The following is a 17,246-nucleotide window of genomic DNA, read 5'->3' as shown; positions in this document are numbered from 1 at the left end:
CTGACAGTAATTTGAGGTTAACAATAAAAAGATCAAGGCTAAGGAAACCTGGTATCAGTCACATGTTGGAATGGGTACATTCATGAGAATGGATGGGGTAATAATAGGAACATCATATGTCATATTGTTAACAACTCTCTCCAACAAAACCCTAAATCAAAAGAAAGAACTTTGAATTATAGCTACCCAGAAAATTTGTATTTTTTTATCCAGGAGGAAAATGGCATTTCTCCTACTTTGTAGGAAAACACACACACACACACACACACACACACAATCTTAGAGAGAGGCTAACTGAATTGCCCAAAGGCATACAAATATGAAGACACTGAGCTGAATTCACAGGAAAACAGAGTCCAGGAGATAGAAACGGAACCAAGTTGATTGCTGAGTTTCACTCTTGCTTTCTCAAACTCCATTGGTAAGAGGAAGTCAGCATGTAAAATCCAGGTTTGGTCCTAAGAAGTTTGAGAGTTGGGCTGGGCATTGGATGGGGGAGAGCGAACCCATCCTAACACTGCTACACTTTCTGTACTACTGTGACCAACTCACTTCCCCACTGTGTCCCCCACTCTACATCAGGGATGTCTGTGCCTGGTAAAGGGACTTCCTATAGACCCCAAGCCCACCCACCTGGGCAGGAAGCATCCATTGCTCTTTTCCGGGTGACTTTCTTCCCCTCATTCACACCAGCCATTAGAACTCAGGGCTTCTCAGCCTGGTAGGGATTGTTGGAAAAGACATATGGCATCCCAGTGTAGCCGAGAGTCCAATCTCGAGGGGAAACCATTGTTCATTCATCTGGACCGAGTGACATTCTTTATGCAAGAATAACTCTTGATTAAAGGGTGAGTTTTAATGGAAACTAATTAGGCAAACTCTTTAGCCTGGGCATAATGATCAAATGAGCTGTCACATCGTACCTGATACAATGATCTCACTCGCTACAAGATTTTATTCCTTAGCAATTACACTCCCACATGGCACTGCGTGCCGTTATTGCCTGGAGCACACATGTCAAATTAAAGAGCAACTTATGCACCTGATATTTAATTATTGCCTAGTACTACAGACACCCTGGGAATGTCAAAGTGAGCAGCCCTGCTTGGGAGAAATGAAAACTGAAATCTTCTGCAAGGGAGAGAAAAAAAATAGGGATAAAATATGTATAGGCTACTATAGTTTCTTATTCAGCCATCTTATAATTCACAGTTACAAAACTTGCTCTCCCCAAACTTGAATAATTCACCATTTTTTATTCTTCATCCAGAAAAGTCAGCAGAAGGAGAATTACAGGTAAAGGCACTGGAGCCCCATTGGTGTTTGTTTACTTCTGTGATTGATGTGATAGTCTGGATCCAGTCAAAGTGGAGCTCTTCAGGCAAGTGATATTTCCCCCTAACAGGCTCTGACAGGAAAGAGGGTGCCCTGAATGCTTCCATAGCCCAAAGGGAAATCTCTGCCCTCCAGGCTGAGCACTCAGAAAGCCCCAGCTTGCACTTCACTCACACTGGGTAACAAATGTAAAAGTTGGCCAAAGTTTCTGCCCAATGCGCTTGTCCAAAGACTAGGAAGGCGAGAGGGTCTTGAGGTATCAGTATCCATTACAATTCTGGCTCTGTATTAGAATAATCCAGAAACTGTTTCAAGCATAATGATGCACTGAGCACCTTTCTTGACAATGACATTAACATCTAGGGAAAGAGATTGGTGTTAATTTATTTTAAAGTTTCCCAGATGGTTTTACTATTTTAATTTGGATGAAGAACCGCTGGTCTAGTTAGTAACCAGTCACATGTTAAAGGAACCTGATTCTGTTCATTCTTCTTGCCCAGGAAATGACAAACTATGTGCCTCTGTGCCTTTGCATGTGCTCTTTGTTTCTCTGGAGTGGCCTTCTTCTATCTGGAAAACTCTATGTATCTTCAGCACCTAGGACAAATGTCGCTTTCCAATGATGTCTCCCTTGATTTCCTCAGGAGAGTAACTTCATCTCATCTACCAGACCCGACATTTGTGGCCCAGAACTATTAAACTGTCCTCTTCAGTGAAGAAGGCAATTCCCATGTGGCTGGCAATAACCCGTGTTCCCCTATCTGAGCAAATTCTGAGTATGTCTTGGTCCCTTTTGCTCCAGAGGAAAAAAATTCAATTATCAGCGATCAGACTTGTACTGCCTAATACTAAAAGGCCTTAATAAGAGTGCTTTGTATTTAGTAAACTGCACAGCTTGTGAAAACCCCCTCCAAACATCTGGCAGGAGGCCCAGCAGAGGTAAGGCTGGAACCTCTAATGATGGCAACATGTAAACAAGTGTTTTGTTTCAACTGATAGTCATTAACTCCCAGTGTCAGCTTTATCCCCAAAGGTCTGCTTCCTCAGCCTTGCAAAGGCTTCTGGGAACTAGAAACCAGGAAGAAGCCTGTGCAGGCTCAGGGCGGGAGTGGGGTGGGTGGGTGGGAGGAGAGACAGGGGTTTCACCTGCCTCTGATGAAGGAGAGTTGGACCCTCCTTTCAGGGACTTTGAGCCTGGATAGAGACTGACTTTCCTCCACTTTGCCACTGGCTGGCCATGTGTACTGGAACAAGATGCTTAAGGGATTTTTTTGTGTATTTTTTCTTTTCTTTTTCTTTTTTTTTGGGGGGGGGGGTCCTGTGTAATAGAGTTAACAAAGGGCAAAGGTCTATTTCCCAGGGTGGTTCTGAGAAAACTGTGAGGAAATATACCCCAGTGAGACTCCTGGCACTATACTGACTAGTAGAAGATAGTCCGTAAAGGAAATGTCTTTCTTAATTCTGCCTTCAAATTTTCCTAACTGGGGCCTCCACCAGTCAGAGAACCTCTTTTCCTAACTTGATGAGTAAAAGCTACCTTATCCTATACTCAGGGGACAGAAGTTCACAGTACCTGTGTGCATGAATACTTCAACTAAATAAACCGACAGTGGGACAGCTACATCTGCATTCTCTCGGACCATTCACAAATAATGGCCCTGAGTAATTCTCCACTCTCAAAGGCAAATTCAAAATCAGGGAGCAATTCATTCAGTTACTACTAACTGAGCAAGTGCTGTGTCCCAGGCACTAAGCATGCCAAGATGATCTAGAAGTGCCCACAGGTTGGCCTCTCTGGAAGGCAGAAACTGAGCAGATGTTAATGGAAGGAAGCAATTGAAGGACAATGCGGAAGATAAAGGAGATGCTTATGTATTGAATTGTTTTCAAAAAAGAAAATCATGTGCTGGTCTGCCCTCCCTCCTGTCCCCCATGTAGCTGCATTTAGAGATAGAGCCTGTAAGGAGGAATGAAGGCTAAGTAAGACTGTATAGATGAGGCCTTAACCCATAGGACTGGTGTCTTTATATGAAGAGCTGTCTATCCACACATGCATAGAAGAAAGGCCATGGGAGGACACAGCACAAAGCCATGTGTGAACCAAGAAGAGAAACCTCATCAGAAACCAGCCCTGCTAATTCTTGATCTTGGACTTCCAGCCTCCAGAACTGTGAGGAAATCAGATTCTGTTGTTTCAGCCATCCAGTTACTGATATTCTGGTATCACAACAACCCAAGGAGACTCATTCAGGAGACAGGATGGAAGAAAGAAAGGGCAGAGGCAGTGATATACAGTAGGCCCAATAAACACCCCAGTTGACCCCACAGATGTTTCCTGATCTGGGATAGCCCTTTGGAGTCATTTCTAGCATGAAGTAAGGGTCTAGCTGAGCCGTTAGGCCTCCTAGATCACAGGGCATTGGAAACAAGCTACCCCTGACGCGGTAGCACTCTGGAAGGGATGTGTTTTCACTGAGGCAGTTTTCAAGAGGGCTAGCAGGACTCAATGTGCCCCAGTATCCCACTGCAGATTGTCCCCACGGAGCTTGTGAGATGCCCTTTTGCCACCACCCACCATGTACCAGAAGCACCATTCATGTTGTTGTATTTGATCTTTACAGCATCTTTGTGAAACGAAGAAGAAGGTTAAATAACTTGTCCAAACCCCACAGAACTGGCAAATAACAAAGCCAGGAGAGAAGGAGGCCTCTTTTCCCCAAAGGCCTATTTTTCACCTTGACAGCTTGCTGATGTCCATAAGAAACCCTGAAGGTTTCCTGCAACAAGTGCTCCCCATCCTCTGACAGCTGTTAACTGTCCCCAGAACACATTGCTTCTCTCTCCTCGAAGCATCATTACTTTGACTTACAACCACTCCATATGGGTTATCGCTTATATATCATTTACCTTGACCCAGGCACTCTTATTAGAGCATTTTTCCCAAATAATTCATTTAATCATTCTAGTAGACCTTGGAGGTATATTGACATCATTTCCCTTTCTCTTTTTTGAGATGGGTATCACTTGTTCATACAGGTTGATCTAGATTCAAGTGATCATCCCACCCACCTTAGCATCCCGTGTAGCTGGAACTGTAAGTGTATCCCACTGTGTCTTGCACAGTTTACATTTTATTCGTGAGAAGGCTTTTAACTAACTTTCCCAAAAATACCCAGCCATGATGTGAACTTAGCAGGTCTGGTTACAGATGTAGTGGCCATGTCAGACACCGGAAAAACATGTCCAACTCTTTCCTTTACCCTCATTGTCTGACCTGGGACTGCCCTATACTAAGTTCTTCACAGATTTTCCTAAATAATGGAATGGTGCCTTGCATATGAGCTTGGACCACCACACTGAATCTTTGAAAGTTCATTTTTAACAGCTCAGAATGCATGGTGCACACGTCCTTTGTATTTCCTACTCTGATTCTAAACACAAACATCTGTAACCATTCTGATTGTGTAGTTAGGGCAATGTGGGGTTCCCTGGCCCTTAAGATCTCATCCAGATCACATCCTCAGTGTCACAATATGTTGATGTCTTTCCAAGTATCCAATAATGAATTCTAAGACAGAAAGATTAAAATTCCCATCATTGCCACAACTCTGACATCATATCTGAATTGGGACCTGAATACTAAGAAATAGCCAACCTTTGGACACTATGGGAGAACAGCATTCCAGATGGGGTGGGGAAGTAGGTGCAAAGGCTCTGGGTCAGGACCAAACAAGACCATGTTCCCAGGGACTGAAAGAAGGCAATTTGGCTGCAGCAGAGGAGCAGAGTGGTGGTAGAAATAAATGGGAGGATGGTAAGGCCTGAGGAAAAGAAGGGAGAAAATGAGCCTGTCTAAGCCCATTTTACTTGCAACATAATGCGGGATCCATTGGAAAGCTTTAACCGAGAGGAAATTGTGCATGCTTTCAGGGTTTGAAAGATTCCTCTGAGATGGAGAGACAAATTAAAGACAGAACAAAAGTGAAGCAGAAAGACTCAGCTTGCTTTCTTAGGGGAGTCTAGTGGAGTGATAGTTCTCCTGTTTCCGATCCTAAAGTTCTTGCTTAGCAAATCAGATTCTCTAGTTCTTTCCACTCTGACTCTAGGCTTCCCAAGTCTCAAACTGCCCTTCTGGAAGCCTTCTCAGCCAACCTCTCTCTCATCTATCCAGCTGGCTCAGCACAAGCTAGGGTCAGATGAGTCTTCTAGATTTTCAAAAGGCAGTGGGGTTTGGCTTTTAATTGTCACTTGTAAAACCCAAAAGCTTTGCAAGATCCAAGAAAGTAGAGCAAGAGTTGACATGGTTCCCCAAATCATGTAGTAGAAAGTCCAAGGTGAAAGAAAGTTGGCCAGATGGATGGAAGGGCCCACTACCTGTCCGGTTGGTTCCTTACTGGCCTGATATTGCACATCTGCAACTGGGTAATGTCTGTGTTCACTATTGTCTCCAGCTGTAACAAATGCTCATCACTATGTTGTCTATGAAGCCCATTGTGTGTTGGCTCTGAATTGACAAAGAATGGCTGAGTTCCAAGGATAAGGCTCCTCTCCTGTAAGCTTGGGATTTGGCAGACCAGGAAAAGTTTCTGGGATGTGTCACTCTCTTCAAGCATCTGAATACTAGCCTACCAGCACTTAAAATCAATTCTAAGCCTGATGAGATAGTATGTCTAGGAGAAAGTCCTTTTTAAAGCTACTTGATATGTGCTTAATTTTTCTCTTTGTTTATAAATGTGCACTATCTGTTTCTATAGACTTGGGTTCTATGATGAGACCCAACACTTACTATGCTGTCATTAAGCATTTATGAAACCTCTCTGGGTCTCTGTTTCCTCCTTCATAAAATGGAGATGTCAGACCACCCATTTCTGGCACGGTTGCTCTAAGGAGTAAAGCATAACACAGGTAATACTTAGTGAGGCTTACTTTCAGGAATTCTCTGTATGTTAATCTACTTAAGTCCCTCAACAACCCTTAGTAGCATTTCAGACTTGGAAATGTAGACACTGAGAGGTTAGCAGGTTGGCAGGAGGTCATTATGAAGGGGACAACATTCAAGCCCAGACAGTCTGAGCCCAGAACTAAAAATCCAGCCCAGTTCTTAGGACAGAGTAAATTTAAAATAAAAGGGCAATGTTTCTGCTCCTTATCATTTGTACTAGCTACATGCCAGCTCTATGTATGCATCTTTATTGCTACCAGACTTTAAATATGACCCATGGGCCTTATTCAAAGGTGTAGAGATGGCAATGGAGATCTCTTAAGGGAATACCAGAACCTCGTGTCCCCAGATCTTGATCCTCAGGCTACCAAGGAATCAGGGAGAAAAAAAGTCCTCCCAAAGAGTAAGACTAAACCAAGAACAGCAGGAAAACAGCACAGAAAGGAAAACCAAAGACAAGTTCTAGTTCCCAAATGTAACCCATCCCCACGCAATCTCTGGCAAGGGCATTTCTATGGATATGCGCGGCTGATCATGGCCTTTCTCTGGGACTCAGATGTGATGACAAACTCGTAAGCCCTAGGCTGCAATCCTGGGGCTTGAACTCAGGGCCTGGGTGCTGTTCCTGAGCTTCTTTGTGCTCAAGGTTAGTGTTCTACCACTTGAGAATCACTTCGGGCTTTTTCTGAGTAGTTTAAAGGAGGTAAAGAATCTCATGGACTTTCCTGTCTGGGCCTCCAACTGTGATCTTTAGATTTCGGCTTCCGGAGCAGCTAGGGTAACAGGCCATGAGCCCCAGGCTCCATTTTTGCCCAACTTTACTTCCTAGAGTTCATCCTCACCATGTTTGGCTGTGCCAGCTTCTGTCCTAAGGTAGCCTCAAGCTTAAAAACAGAGACACTGGTAGACAGGGTTAGTGAGCCTGAGTTCCAGCCTGGCCCCTCAAGGGTCTGCTGTATATCCCCAAGTCCATGTAGGCCCCTCTTTGGCCTCAGTTTCTCCTCAAATGAGGAGGTTGAATAAACAAATTTTGTAATGCCCCTAACATCTTGAAAATTCCATGTCCCTAAGCCTTACCTCACCCACAGCCACAGACTAATATCCCCAGGGCAGAGCAATTTCATTTAGGTCAAATGATTCCCTGCACATAAACAAGAGTGAAACAAAGGCCCCTTTTCTCTGAGTTCTTAGTTCTCTCTCACACACACTCCTGCACCCTCATAATGCTTATACAGCCCACCCCCACCCTGGTTACACACAAAGGCATGCACACAGGCGCACAGAGGCACAAACACCTGGACTCTCTAAGCCCTCCTTCCCCCACCCCCATTCTTGTTCACTCTCCACCCCGCCCCTCCTTCCAACTCCCCTGCTGGGAAGCAGTGGGGGCCTGGTGTTTCACTCTCACTTACCTAACCTGATGGTCTGGTGCCACCCAATGGTCAAGATGGGAAGTGCATCTGTGGTTCCAAACCCCAAAAGGGACTGGACAGAGCCTGGAGTCATTCAATCCTGCCAGTTCCCCCATGGAGTTACATCCAAAGCTGCCTTAGATAGATCAGGCTGTATGTGTTATTAAAACATTTCAAAGGTCAAGGGATTGCCACCAACACTCAGGGCAGTCTTGGGTTAGGCTAGTGCCTAAGAATACTGGGTGTAAACTGTGTGTGCTCAGCACTATTCTAGAAGCATCATCTGTGATACCTTTTTGATCCTCACACCTGCACTGTTCACGGGGCACGTGTTATGTCTTTAAAGAGCTACCACCAAGAATGGTGGCTCTGAGACATGACTCCAGGTCCTTCTAACCCCTAGTTTGTCATCCACACGCAATAGATTGGAATCACTCATTTAATTATTCATTGTACCAGTACACACTCACTGAGAAAGATCTGTGTAAAGAACTGTGAATTCAGCCAACACTGGGGTCTAGTCCTCAACTTCAAGTAACCCTGACTCTTTGACCCTGGCAACTCTTCTTTGCTAAGGCCCTGAGAAGAGACCAAAGGGGACAGGAAAAAATCAGTGCTAGACCAAAGTGGCAAGGCATTGGCAAGGCATCCAGCCACAGAGGAAGAGGACGCTCAATGTCCCATCCACATATATCTAGACCCACCCCTAGTGGTAGCTGAGTCCAGGGCCCCCTCCTGCTCAGAAAGGAAGCAGAAAGAACTGTGGTTCTCTGGCTTTGTAGTAGGGACCACAATGCCACATCAGAGAAGTCAGAGATAGAAGTGAAGAGGATGTCAAGAGCTTGAAGATGAACTGATCAAGAGCTTTAAATAGAATTACACAGCCTGTTGTTCTGACATTCCCAGCCTCAGCAACCTGATTCTCCTCTGTGTTCCTATTGTCTGTCTCTCCAGCTAGCTCCTCCAGCTTCTCAGAGCTCCTTGTTTCCGGCCAGTGCTTCAAACTTCCTAATCGTACTAACTAATGGATAAAAAAACAGAATAATGGAATCTTGGGATGCCAAATCATCAAGCTTAAACTATATCAATGTGAAGACTAGGCCTACTGAAGCAGTAATAATAACTGGTTCAAGATCTCAAAGCCAGCATATAGTACAACATAGCCAATAGAAAAATAATTAGGTTTACAATCCCATCACCGCTTTTTAGTGTCATGACCTTTATCTATCTTTCCTCTCCCTTTCTATCCATATGTGATTGCAGAGTCTTCCTCAATTCTGAAACACCGTTTTATCCTTGCTTTTTTTCTTTAGTTTCCTAACTCAAGCCCTACTGGAGCAGAAGCCACCTGAAAAACAGAAAACATTTTTTTCTTTTTTTTCAAGTCTTAATTCTAAATCAATGCATACCAGGCAAATAGCCAAGAGTAAGTGGATAGACAGAGGCCTAGACAGGGATGAATGAATAGATGGATGGACAGAAGGACAGAAGAATGGATAGAAGTATAGATGTACTAAAATACTCACATCTAATTCCCTGTCTCTCATGACCCTAAAACCTGGACTGTTATACATATTGGTATCAAAGTGAGCCCTAAAAAATAGGCAAAATCAATCAAGGAGTTTCTTATCATGTAATGGATAAGACAAAAAAATCACTAATCACAGAATACTATTGAAGTATTACACTATTGCGCTATCATGCTATCACACTAGCCTCACATGCTACCAAATGCGCATGTGTGTGCAAGCTCTCTCACACACACACACACACACACACACTACCCTAAACTGGAGGAAAACCTGACAACTTGTCATTCCCTAAATAGAGAGTGCATGTCTTCTTCTCCAGGACTTTCTTGTACCTTTCTCATATCCTCAGAATCATTTCATGCATTCCTAGAATTGGTTAAAATCCTAGCTCTCCCACAAGCCCAATGCCCATGCCACCTCTGTGAAGTTTTCCCAATCCCCTGACAAAATGACTGTTTCAGAATATGTTGTTTTTAGCTGTGGTAAACGAGATACATTTCATTCTGTCTTTATTTCATGATCTTTCAAGACCTTCACCTGACTATCACAGGTGGCCATTTTCTGCCCAACTCTCTGAACAGACTCTTAGCCACAGATATGACACATGAAGTGCTTATTTGGCATCTGTTGAATGGATGCTCCTCTTATTACACCATATGCTTCCACTGCCCCTGAGGGTCCAGCTATATTTCATTCTAAAGCCACTTAAGTTACTTCCTAGATCATTATAAACAGGAGCTGGACACAGTGTCTCCAAAAGAGCCACAGTGCTACAGCAGAGACAGGACTGGATTGTAGAGCGAAAACCAGTGTGTGAGGAAACAGGTATCTCTTAAGGGTGGAGAGAGCTAGAACCTGTGGGGGAGAGATTCACGAAGTATAGATCTTTTTCTGTCACTAGAGCTGTGCAGCAGTGGAGCAGTCTGCCAGGAGGTAGTGAGCCCTCTGGTCCCATGGCTGTCTTAAGCAGTGGCTGCAGAAGGCCACAGAGGACATGGAATATTGTATCAGGGACTCCAGCAATGGTCAAACCATGATTTTTTTTAAAGGTTTACCCCAGCATGGAAAGCCTAGGATTTCATCAAATCTCCAGAAGTGGCTTAATCAAAATGACTTGGAAAGCTAGAGTTGACTTTGCCCATTTCTAACCTGCATTTCAGTGATCCTTCCAAGATCTCCAGTAATTCCCTAGAGTTACTGGGGGTAAAGGATTCTCTTGGTGCCTTTCTCAGCCCACGCTTAGGTCACCTGTGTCTTGGTGAGTACTGATCATGTACACCAACTTCTCAGAAGTTCCCAGAAAGCTAGAGGCTGAGGTGCCTCAGTTTGCTATAATGCAACTTTCACTCCCGTCTTTCTGTTTTTACTTCTCTGCTACCACCGTTTCTTCAGATCACTTTCCAAGTAACGTACAGGTAACCCCCATTTTTGTTTCAGGGTCTGCAATGGTGGGTAGCTTTGTTTCAGGGTCTGTTAGCTGGTGAGGAATCAAAATGAAAACTTGTTTGTGATGGCTCCACACTGGAGAGCAGTTTAATCTTGGGAAATACAATCCTTCTCTATGGACCTATTTCAACCATGTCAATTGAGGTTTAAAATATCTACTTTCAAGACTGTCGTGCTGCCACACAGCCCTCTATAATAATCAACTCATAAGTTACCAAGGTAGGCCCTAAATCCAAAGTCAAATGTCTGTGAGAATGGAATTCAGAGAATCAGGTCATATGAGGAAGGAGGTGGAGATTGGTATCATGTAGGCACAAGCCAAGGAATATCTGGAACTCTCAGAAGTTTGAAGAAACCAGGAAGGATTCTCCCCTAGAGGCTTTTGAGAAAAATGGATCCTTATGACACCTTAATTTGCGATTATTTTTATACTTCAGAACTCTGAGGGAATACATTTCTCTCATGTTATACCACCAAAGTGGTGGTGGTTTCTTATGTCACCAGGGAAGGAAAATTACAAGAGTATTAGGAATGCTTAAAGATGATCCCAGGTCATACCATCAGAACATGGTGGAGCTTGGATCAAACACAAGTCTCCCTAACTGTAACCAGTTTCACCACCATAACAAGAGAAGTAAGTGGGACCATGTGCCAAACATTATGCCATGCACATGATGGATGCTCAGGTAGTGTAAATTCACTCCTACTATTTAAACATTCCCTTCCTGTTGCTCATTCTATCCACTGACCATTACTAGGGGTCAAAAGATAGATAAACCTGATGCTCTTGATCTATGAGCAGGTGTTATCACCTCTCTTGGAGTGGGGCTTTGACCTGGCATGCAGTTATGCACATGTGGGAGGTCCTTAGGAGCTGACTTGTTGGGTAAGTATTTCAGCACCATGGCAGCTGGTGGAAAGATAGATTGGGGCCTATGCCTTGAGTTAATGTCAGTCTGAATTGAAGATGTGCCAGCCTCATCAGGACAGCTTCTTTAATTAACCTGCTAATCCTGTCAGGCATCGGGTTCACTCACTTTCTCCAGAAATGTGTTAGATGTCTCTTCTTTCACCACTTTGTCATCTCCATTTCAGATTCAAGGTGTCCTTTAGGCTGTGCTTTAAAACATTCTCTGTCCTCCAAGTCAACAGCTGTTGGCCCTTCAAACACTGTCTCATTGCTTAGCCACCTCAACCTTTCTCCCAGAGCCTGCTCATAGCAGGAAATCAGCAATTTCTACATAAAAATAGAGAGAGAACAACTACCATGTGTCTGGCCTAACTCTGTGCATTATCTACAGTCCTGGGTCTTGGCTTAAACACCTGCTTACAGGGAAGCATAAAACAAAGCAGAGTGCTATACTGCTTCCCAAGTTTTCACTCTATTGTAATCACAGAAAATATTAATAGTCTAGAGGTCAGACAAGGTTAAATTCATGAGACTGCTGTGAACAAAGGTAACCAGGCCCCATCAAATCACCGTACACACACACACACACACACACACACACACACACACACACACACACACACAGAGCAAGAGCGAGTGAGAGAGAGAGAAAAACCGAGAGAAAAAGGAAGAGAAATATATAACTCAGTAATATAGGCCAAATAGTAAAGGTAGAAGTTGAGTCAGTTCAGAGTCCTGAGAAGCTCAAGTTCTGGCTGTAAAGTTCAAGATCAGGCAAATTCCACTGGTGAGTTCCTTGCTGGTAAGATTTCTGCAGCAGCAACATATTTTTGAGGCACAGCATCCTGGCTTAGATCTCTTCTTCTCTTCTTATAAAGCCGCAGATCCACCACGATGGTCCCATTTAGCCTTACTTACTTCCTCAAAGGCTCACCTTCAAAATATACAGAGTATGTTTCCACTCTCTTAGTACCTCCCGTGCAGGGGTTAAACTGCAACCTGAGTTTTGACTGGGACATTCAACACTTCACATGTAAGTAACCCATTATAATCACCTTGTAACTGTGGAAACATATGCTCCAAAAACCTGTCATTCTCATCTTTCCTCTTTGCAGGCATAGATGTTCCATGAATGGATTCTGCAGCTAAAAGCCAACATAGGCAGCACTTTTCCAAATTCTAGAATACAATTTGCTAATGAAGCACAGTTAACTAAACCATTTTCTATGATTTTTTTAAAAGATTTCCTATCCAGCTACCTTGCATATCCTGCTAGACTTGCATATAGGTAACAAAATAAATGGGCAAGGAACAAATTATTAGAAGAAAAAGTGCAGAGTTAATTGATAATACTTAGTTCAACAGCTTGCTCGCTTCTTATTTAATTTGAAGGACTTAAGAGGTGGGCAAGATTTAGTGCTTGCTTCAGGTATATACATTTAGATAGATAATCTTTCAAAAATCTTTACTAGGTCCTGATTTCCAGGCATTCCACAACCTGAAAAAATTTTAGGAACATTAAAACCAAACAAAAGTGAATTAATCTATCCTCTAAAGAGAACCTATTGGTACTGTGAAGCCTACAAATTACTTATGTGTGATGAATGAGTGGATGAAATGGCGTTTCCTCTAAAACACTATCCCTAGTTGTATTCATTTTTAACCTGCTGTTTTGTCCACTTGGCAGAATAGAGAAGCTGGTGAGACACTTTTGACATTCTAGCATTAGGTTGAAAAGAATGCAATGGATATCAGTGATTTCCTACCAGATATGCAAAAAGAAGTGGTAATCACAAGAAAACATCAGACCAATAGCAACACAAAAAGTATGCTATAAAAAACAAATGACCTATATTCTTCAAAATATATTAAGAAATTTCCAGATGAAAGGATATTAGAGATTCTTGATCTTGAATTGGATCCTGAATGGGAACAGGGGAGAATAATCTAGAGAGTACTATGGATATGATTAGCATGATTTGGATGTTGTCTGCTAGTCAATATCAGTGTTAAATTTCTGATTTTGATCATACTTCAGTCATAGAAGGAAATATTCTCACTCAAGGACCACACTAATATGTTTAGGAAGAAAGGATCATATATGTAGATGATAAAGAAAATGTGTCAAAATTGTAACAGATGTTGATAACTAGTGAGCTTGGATGAAAGGTATGTAAAAGTTGTTTTTATTATTATTGAAACTTTTCTCTATGATTAAATTTGTTTTGAGCTAAAAGGCAAATAGTAAAGGACAAATTATACCTGGGGTTTCTCATTTTTCTATTTTTCTCCTTCTGTACACTTTATTCTCTTCCCTATTGCCTTCACAACTTCCAAAAAAATCTAAAAATATGAATAATAACTCTGACATCTCCTAATATAGTATTATTTATTAAGTAGGAAAAGTTCACTGATAGTTCACAAATTTGTTATCTGAGTAAAGCAGAGTTAACAGTAGAAAATGATTGGCAACTTTTTTGCTATGATTCTGTTATTATTATATATGCTTTCTTATCCTACACATTCCTAAACATTTAAGGAATGTTATCACACATGAAGAAGATTGACCTCCCCAAAACAGCCTCTAGTGATGGGATTTTTCAGAGTGAATCAAGCCAGGATAAAATTACCTTCTACTTGGCCAAACAAGAAGCCTCTACTAGCCTAAACTTGGACTTCAGTTTACCCACCATATATGTTTACTAAGGCTGCCCTAACAAAGTTCCACAGAATGGGTAGCTCAAAGTTAGAGAGGCTGAGAGCCACAGTATCAGTATAGGTGGTACAGGATTGGTTCTTTGTAAGGCATCCGTCTTTTGAACTGAGTTTCTCATATGACTGTAGGTTGCAGAATTAGTAGATCCTTTCAATCACACAAAGCGAGTGAGAAAGTGGAGCATTTTCAAGAAAGAAATAGCAAGCTGACAAATTCTCTTTCCATTACTGTTTCCTTAGTGTTTTTATTTTTTTAAGGGAGCAAAGACCTGTGCTTAGACTCGAGGCTCTGGCTGTCATGGTACAAAAGACTTGACACCTCCAGATATAAATTAAAAGATGAGCGAAATGCAATCCTAACTATTAGGCCATTATTTTGAACTAAAATAAAATCCAGCCTTTTGTTTCAAAAGCATCAGGGTTCTTCCTTAGTCCAGAATGCACAATAGGCTCTCCATTAAAATCCACTGGTTAAAAAAAAGTACCTTTCATTATGATGAATTTCCTCATTTTGCTTCCATATTGAGAGTGACAATTTCCATTTGTGATGATGAGCCACAACCTAGATGCAAATGTGCTAAGGAAAATTAGGTGTATCAGAGCAACGGTCTTATAAAAGACTGTTTTACATCCTAACCCGGCAAGTGGAGAATTACACTTGCTCTATGTACTATATGCAAATGCTCAGATTATAGCTAATTATATTGTTGCAAAGCAGAGCCAAGAAACTGCTACAATACCCCTAGACTCCTTGGGGAACACACCATGAAAATAACTTTTTTTTTCCTCTCCTTTGTAAATTACACTATGATATAATTGGGTCTCACTGTTCATGTAACACTCCGCTCAGGGATAACACAAGAGAAATGAACAATGTCTTACAAAGTCCCTGTTAAGATCATTAAATGTAGATCACAACACTCTAGCAGGCACCCAAATCTTAATGTGCCGCAGTAACAACCGAGAAAAGAAAAAAGTGACAAGTTGCGTCACATTATTTTTCTCTTACAATGAAGTTTAAGGTAATAAAGTGTTAATGAATTCGGCCTTGGGTAGCCGGCATTGTGAGAGCCTATTTTTTTTAAAAATTTTTTTTACTACATTGTAGAAAAAAAATTGTCATATTCTGTTAGGCAGCTGTTTGGAGAAAAGCTTTGACAGTGTATAATTGACTCTATTTTTACTGCATTTCATATGGCATTGTTAGGATTACGTACTGTACTGAGTTCTGCTTTTCAGTTTTACACACGAAGAAAATTTCCTTTTAGACAATTTTGTTTTCTTGCTTGCTTGCTAGATTGAATCAAACGTGGCATGCTACTCCTTTTCCATACCTTGGCAGGAGTTTGTTGAATGATTGTCAAAATGCTCTCCCATCGGAAGAGGCCGTTACGTTCAAGACCTTTATCCTATAGGAATATTACAAATGCATTTCTGAAATTATCGCCACTGAGCTTTCAAAGAAGTAAGAGATAAGAATTGCAGCATTGATGACTTCTTTCCTCTTTCATTTTGTGCTTTTTGCATTTGCCACGTTTTCATCATTGCTGTTGTTTTGTTAACAGCATCTCTCCTGAGAAGGCAATGGCAGGGTTGTTTGTTTTTTTAAATCACACCTGTAACTCAGTGCCCTCCCCTTCCTCCACACCCATTTCATGTGGCAAATACACTTGACTGCGTTAGGACTAAGGTTCTACTGCATTTGAATTGTCTTACTTCCTTTCAGATTCACACCCATGTGTAATCAATTCTAAAGCTATCCCACATTTTTTCCTTTGTATATTTTTCCTTTTATCTCTGTTTATAAAGACCTAATTTGACAGTGTAGCAAGAGATGCACACACCAGGAAAGACCATGCAGTGGTCCTATGTGATTGTCAGTTGTGGCCATGACCTTTGACTTTTGAAGTCAGAATGGTTTATACGTTTGTCCTGGCTCCATCAAATACTGATTGTGTGACCTCAGGCTGGTTAACCAAACCCTTTCAAATAGTACCAACATCCTAGGGAATTGTGGAAATTAATGAGAAAATGCATTTTAAAGCACTTAGCAACCTTTCCCCACACATAGTATACATTCAGTAAGTGATTGCTCTAGCTGTTATGAACCACGATGGACTATGTTTTATAGAAAAAAGGCATTAATACTCTCATCTTGATGAGTAGTAAATTGACTTTCTGACATCCCTACTCCCTCCCTGTTGATGATGCACCTTTCCTTTGTCTATGCAGATTTTTCTATGAACCTGTGGCTGCTGCTAATGAGTGGAGCAAAATAGGAGCTCAATTTATTTTAAAATATGTGTGTCAGTGTCATAAAGTGAAAAAGGTAACATTGTTGGGGCCATCATTTCCCGTCACATACAATATGCAAACACCACGCAGCCCCCACCCTCCCCACACAGAGCAAGGGTAAGGATTATCCTATTGTTCTTCAGACAGTGACACCATTTCTCAGAGTAGAAATGATCATGTATGTTCTTGTAATAGTGACATTAATAGCTACCACTTGAATTTAGCACTATTGCATTCTTGGGACTGAACCCTTACTGCAACTGCATAAGATAAGAAATAGGAAGATACCTGTTTTACAGATGAAAAAGCTGAGGTTAAGTGGCTTGTCCCAGATCACAGAAAGTATGGGGCTAAGCTGGAGTTCACAGCCAAGAATTGTGACTTCAAAATATTTACTTTTAATGTTCTTTTATGATCCAACATCTACTACTTACTGAAGATGACTTCTGAGCCAAGCACTCTATGTTTATGATATCTCCTTTACCCATCCTTATTTGGTATTGTAGAATTGGTAAGAGATACAAGCCAGCTCCAAACCTGGACCTACCTTCTTCCAAAGTCGTGCTTTTTTCCCTCTGGAATGCACAAGGTCAGGCAGAAACGGCATGCTTCAGTGTGAACTTTAAGAGACCCAAGTGCCAACTCCCTCCTACATGTTT

The sequence above is a fragment of the Dipodomys merriami genome, unplaced genomic scaffold (assembly GCF_024711535.1).
Source record: "Dipodomys merriami isolate MVZ:Mamm:240054 unplaced genomic scaffold, mDipMer1.0.p SCAF_133, whole genome shotgun sequence".
Taxonomy (NCBI): Eukaryota; Metazoa; Chordata; class Mammalia; order Rodentia; family Heteromyidae; genus Dipodomys; species Dipodomys merriami.
Note: the sequence above shows the minus strand (reverse complement) of the source record.